This window comes from Thermobia domestica, chromosome 18 (assembly GCF_964235325.1).
Source record: "Thermobia domestica chromosome 18, izTheDome1.hap1.1, whole genome shotgun sequence".
Classification (NCBI taxonomy): Eukaryota; Metazoa; Arthropoda; class Insecta; order Zygentoma; family Lepismatidae; genus Thermobia; species Thermobia domestica.
In genome coordinates this window covers 101,501,700-101,507,856 of record NC_137471.1, presented here as the reverse complement: position 1 = coordinate 101,507,856, position 6,157 = coordinate 101,501,700, and the positions used below count along the sequence as shown (strand labels likewise).

Here is a 6,157-nt window from a genome sequence, read left to right as displayed (position 1 = left end):
ATTTTACCTGTCCATTTTGGCTATTCAGTGCTTACAAGGGAGGAATTGATTTCCCGTCATACATCACCCATTCCTAAAATGCTGTTGAACATACGCACGAAAATTAATTATTAAAAATGGAACTTAACGGATATCATTAGAAAAGTACACACAATGAGTAACAAAGAAAGTCATTGTTGCAGCCATCCACGCTGCATCTTAGTTATAGAAGATATTTATCGGCAATGACATAAAAGGGTGGGGTAAGATTTTTTTTTAAAAAAAAGAGTAGCGTATCTCAAATCTCTGAAGCTAGTAAAATGAAACTTGACATATTTATAAACTTTCCACTGTAAAACAAACAAACAAACAAACAAACAAAACTTGAAAATTCAACACATAAAAGCGAAAGAACAAAGAGTGCACTTTCTTTAATGTTCGAATTCCCCATTACTTATTCAGAAAATATTTATAAAGTAAAGAAGGATTTGCTTAAGCTGGATGTGTAAAGCTCGGTATTTCAACTTTTAACTAAAAGTAACAAAGTATATGTTTTAACGTCTTGAAAATTACTTTTGTAAGAGGGAAGGAAGTGTCAATTTTTATAATACTAAAATTTCCCACTGCTTATGAGATTTAGGCAGAAAACTTTTTTCCTTTAGGTCTGGGTTCGTCCAGTTAAACAAATGAGAGTACAAAGTGGATGATTAATTAAGTTCTTTTAATTATTTTAGCATGTTGACGTAGTTTAATTTTTTAAAAAGTGTTTCTTTCACATTCTATTATAAACATTATTAATTTGCTGTAATTATTAAACACAGACTAACCCTCACTTAGGGGGCTAAGAGTAGTTTGTTTTGGGTGTTAAGCCATCATTTGCCGTCCATGACATAACCTTTGATTTTAACTTTACGTACAATCAAGGCTCAGGTTTAAAAAATGTAGCATATTTGAAATATATTATTATTATTATTATTATTATTATTTAATACTAATAATAGTTAATTCCAACGGTAACAGCTATGTTAGTAATACTAAAACTATTGTTAATAATGGTAACGAGTAAAGAGTAGTTAATTACAATTATAATTAAAATAGTATGACAACTATTTGCTACGGAAAGAGTTGAATATGATAAATATATGTGTAAAAATAATTTACTTCAAATCAACACAAAGAAAGGAAAATTTATGACGTATATAACTAAAACACAACATACGACGTCAATGGTGTGGAAATAGAAAAAAGCAAAAACAGACATTATGAAAGATCTGGGAATCACATTTGATAGGTAGTTAATATTTTGTCACCACACAAATGCTATTATGCAAACAGCAAGACAGAACAATAGGCTTTATTTATTTACTTTTTTTTATTTCAGAACGATAGAATAATATATATTTACAAATTACTTGTAAGAACTAAGCTAGAATCTGGTTCTGTAATATGAAACAGTATATCTAAAACTTTGATTAACAGTTTGACAGTATTCTTAGCACGGACGCGATGGTAGCGCCACAAGAGATTTTTAAGTCCAGTGCCACTTAGGTCTTGTGCCGTTTAGGACTTGTGCCGCGAAATGATTTTAGATCTTAGGCCGTGTCCCCGTAATTAGTGTAGTGACACAAAAATGTATTCAAAACTGTTTTTGAATATTCACTTGAATGGAATATTTGTTTGATTATTATTATTATTATTATTATTATTATTATTATTATTATTATTATTATTATTATTATTATTAATTAGGATCATTCACTATTGTTTCTTAGTCAAACTGGCGATCAATAGCAGCGTACATAAACAATAAAGTTGAATAACTTACTTAATATACCAACTGACCAATTTGCTATGACGACAACTAGAAATCTGCTTTAAGTAATAGCAGCGGTTATCAAAGATGGAAACACCTGTAGTTTGCAGCACATAAAATACGTTAGGTAATAGCACTAAGGATGAGTGTGTAGCGCCTGGCCGTTGATAATGGTATGTTAGGTAATTATCTGAAGTACGTTAGGCGCGGTAGAACGGAAGCGTATGTTGAAGCGCGCATACACTAAATGGGAGGCCAATTTTCCAAAATGACAAGATTCACACTGCTGGAGATGTTAAGACGTGGTGTTATGAACATCGACGTGAACCACAATACCTCCTGGAACGACCGTCACCCACGCCTCAACATTATTGAACATTTGTAATCAGTAGACTTCGGATCGATATGCACTAAAAAACGGCAAAATATGAATGCAAATATCCGCTAAAAAATCACGAAAATATGCACTGAAAGCATGCAAATATGCACTAAAAATTGTAAATATGCAACAAACAAAAGGTAAAGATAAATCAGGAATTTTATTATCTTTGGAGAAAAATGTATTTTAATTGAACTACATATATTTAGTGTATAACTACGATGCATTCATGCTACAATGCACAACTACAGTATGAAGTTTTCGGTGTTTTCTGGCAACAACCTGCATTTATCAATCAAAACATTACTGTACATTGAAAATGTTCCTTCCGTGTCACGGGTCGTTAAGGGACAGTATTTCAAAGAAGCAATGTTACTTGCCGATAGATCTTGAAATTCGTGCGTCGTTGTTTCCAGGATCACTTTATTTATATTAGACAAGAATTTTATGCTAGGATTTTTCGCGTTTATTGACTGTGCTTTTCGAAGAAATGCTTGTCCGATTGGTCTTGGTGGCATCTGTTTCGTTATTGAATCAAACAGCTCAAATCCACTGCAAGGTCCTAATCACCGCTCTTCTAATCTTGTTAATGATCTTTGAAATTGAACTGAAATGAGTATTGATAAACACAAGGTCGCTTTTAATGTTTTCCGGAACTTGAAATTATCCGTTAAAGAGTATATTTTAACATCCGTTGTTCGCAACACAGGTTCCGCCTAAACAAGAGAATTTATCTTTTTTTTATTTTTTTTTTACCTTTAAATTCATGGGACAGTGAAATATTTCCGTTTAAAATAAATTTCTGTTTAATAAAGGGCCTGGTTGAAGGCACTTTCTGCTGTATTAAAAGCCTGTATTCAAAAACCTTATGTTCTTGTTTAAAAGAAAATTAATCAACTTGAAATTACTTTTTGTGTCCAATTATGTGTAAACCTTAGAATATTTTCTTCTAGCGTAACATTGTCCGTTTAAAACAGTAAGAATTTACAACGTATAATACTGATACTTTAAATGGAATAAAGTGATTTGATCGAGACATGGAGCATGAATGGGAAGCAGGTAAAGTTATCGAAAACATAACAGAAGACTTAGTACGAAAGTGATGTTTCGAGAGACCGAGGTGCGTATCAAAGCAACACAACCTTATACTTAAATACTATCATAAACTCCTTAAAGGAAAACTTGGGAATTTATCTCCTGATCTCAGAAAGTAACTGCTGTGACAAAGTTTTAGATTTTGTAAAACAAATATTTTAATTAATTTAGAGCTCATTTTCAAAAGGGTTGTTCATTTCTTCCCAAAATTCATTCTTCAACGGTCTCTTTGGAATGAACTCTGTCGAAAATGCAAGAAGAACAAAAAGGTCACCAACATCTGGGTTGTTTCATAGTCGTATAAACTCCTAATTAGACTTGAAACTGCTATGAAAATTTAAGGCGGCCAAAAAATTGAGCTCTGCTGAAGATTGAGCTTTTGCTGTCGATCAAAATAGAAATGTCCTCTTCTGAAAACAAGCTTACTTACTTTGGAAATATTACTTGTTTAGCATATACTTTGCAAAAAATATTTTTTTCTTGAATTGTTAATGTCTCTCAACTTCAATCCATTGCTTCAGAAGATAACTTCTAGATGTTTCGGGCCCGTTTAGTTGTAATGCGACATCTTTGTCCAAGTTTTATCCATTTTTGTCCACCCAAGAGGAAATTTTGTACCATTCAAACTAAAAAAAGAGAGCCATTTCAAAATTTGGTCACTTCGATCACCTGTAGTTCGACATCTTAAAATTTCAATTTTAACTAGCTCAGAATTTTGTACAAGTCTTCTCCATTTTTCTCTAAATAAGAAACACTTTTATGCCATTCAAATAAACGATGGAGGGCCATTTCAAAATGTGGCTACATCCATGTACCCTTGCCAAAACTCAGGGGGTGGGCCAAGATACCCCTGCTAAAATCTAGAGGGGGTGGTCCTAAGTAACTTAGAACATTGACCCTGGGCCAGGGACCATGGGTCCTGAGGCAGGGGCCCAGGGGGGCCAAAAGTGTCCTCAGCTGACGCCCTTCCTACTGTAGCAAATTGAATAAATTTAAACGTAAGCGTTGATTATATAAGTTAGAAGTAACCAATTACATATGCTATTTCCTTTATATTAACAACATTTTAAACGTTTTAGTGAGAAAGTATAATTCTTCCTTTCAAGGGAATTATCTGGGTTTCAAAATATATAGTCGTCTATAGGGTACTTAATTTCATGTAAACATGCTAAATACGTTGACGAAAAAAAAAAAACTATAAAAATTATGGCAATATTGTGAAACATTTTTGTAGTTAGAGCGCTAAAATCGATGGATAGTTCGAGTGTAATATCGTGATTTTCTGCATGTTTTATCTTGTTTTCAAGCAATATTGTGCGTTTGTAAGATATTAATGTGTGGGTTATTTTTGTAAGTTTGTAATAGTGTGTTAGAACATGGGACTTGTGTTGAATTAATGAGTACATGATAGAGGACATTGGTTTGTGTGATCACACAATATGCAACACAAAAGAATCGTTGCATGTATTTTTTGTACAAGTAAGGTTAAGTTCGAGTTTTAATATTTATGTTAGAAATTCAACGCATAAGTTTTATGTGTGTTTAGTATACATGTTTTCTCTATTTTCAGTATAGGATATAAATTTTTTGTAGGTAAGGGAGGAGGCAACTCACTGCAGTGTGGGAGTGATCACTGTCACAAATCCCGAGGGGACGAGGGGAACATGTCCCCCAATCTTGGAACTCGGGGATTGTCCCCCTTCAGTAATCCGGTTTGAAATGTGTTTTGGGGGGAGAAAGGTGATGATTTGATTCCGACCGCCACAAAGGAAAGTGAAATGAAATTGATGCCCCCAGAATAAGCCTCAAATCTGCCCACCTCTCAATGCTGAAGACAACTCTGCTCCCCTGATCCTTCACAGTATTGTTTTTCAACTTCATAAATATTTTGAACATCGCTTTTTAAAAAAAATGAGCGGAAGGTCTTACCCGTCTCCCCAATGTTGACGACAGATTTATGCCTATGATAGTGATTCAACGTTGCAAAAAGAAAAAAAAGGGGGGGTTCTAACCCGACAATCGTTCTCTTAAAAGCAATGCTATTTTTGTAAATATAAAGAGATATAGATTGACGAATGCCACTTGGTTTTCTGCAGATATAACATTGACAGTGGCGTCAACAACGCTTTTACAACGTGGGAAACCTCGACTTTATGCCCCCTCAAGTGATTGGTCTCATACTATGCGTATTAGCTTACCAGCAGCTCGAAAGTCAAGGAAAACTCTGCAACGGGGGGGAAAGGGAAGCAGAGCCAGTTTTATCGATTCCATGTCAGAAGGGCCCGGACAAATGGGCGAGGACAGAAAGGCCCGAGTCAAAACGGCCCCGCGTCAAAAGGGCCCCGCGACAAAAGAGCCCTGCATCAAAAGGGCCCCGCGTCTAAAGGGCCCGGCGTCAAAAGGGCATGAGTCTAAAGGGCCCCGCGTCAAAACGGCCCCGCGAGAAAATGGCCCGAGTCAAAAGAGCCTCACGTCAAAAGGGCCCCGCGAAAAAGGGCTTGAGTGGAAAGAGCCCGGGTAGGAATAGTCCCACGGCCAGAAAGCCTGAAATCAAAACAGAAGTGGAAATCAAAGATGCACGAGGGGATAATGCCACCTTAGTAAGTAGAAGTGATTGTCCAATAGAAGGAAGAATATCAGTGGTTATTAGAGACAAAAAGGAAACTTGAATGGTGATCTTAATTTTGTTTGGTTGCTGTTTGTTCTGCAACAATCTTTATCGCTTAAGTCGGTTCTCGATGAAAGTTTGCTTTCAACCGCGTCTCTCTGGGTTTGTAGACGTGGAAGACCCGGGTTCGATTCCCGGCGGGATCTCATGTGGTTCGAATTCCACGTTAATCAGTAGGTCCACATTTCATACAGCCTCGCTGCTGAAAGGGATGCTAAAGTGA

General features: G+C 35.7%; 1 protein-coding gene across 7 annotated transcripts in view; it reads right to left on the bottom strand.

Annotated features, from left to right (window-relative positions):
* Positions 1-6,157, bottom strand: part of LOC145675561 (frizzled-5-like) — a 447,461-nt gene that overhangs the window by 17,662 nt on the left and 423,642 nt on the right. The window contains exon 2 of one of the 7 annotated variants that reach the window (XM_081746074.1): positions 3,697-3,892. The exons of the other annotated variants lie outside the window; for them this stretch is intronic. The gene's annotated coding sequence lies outside the window, so the exon portion shown is untranslated. The remainder of the gene's footprint in view (positions 1-3,696; positions 3,893-6,157) is intronic. 7 annotated transcript variants of the gene reach the window in all.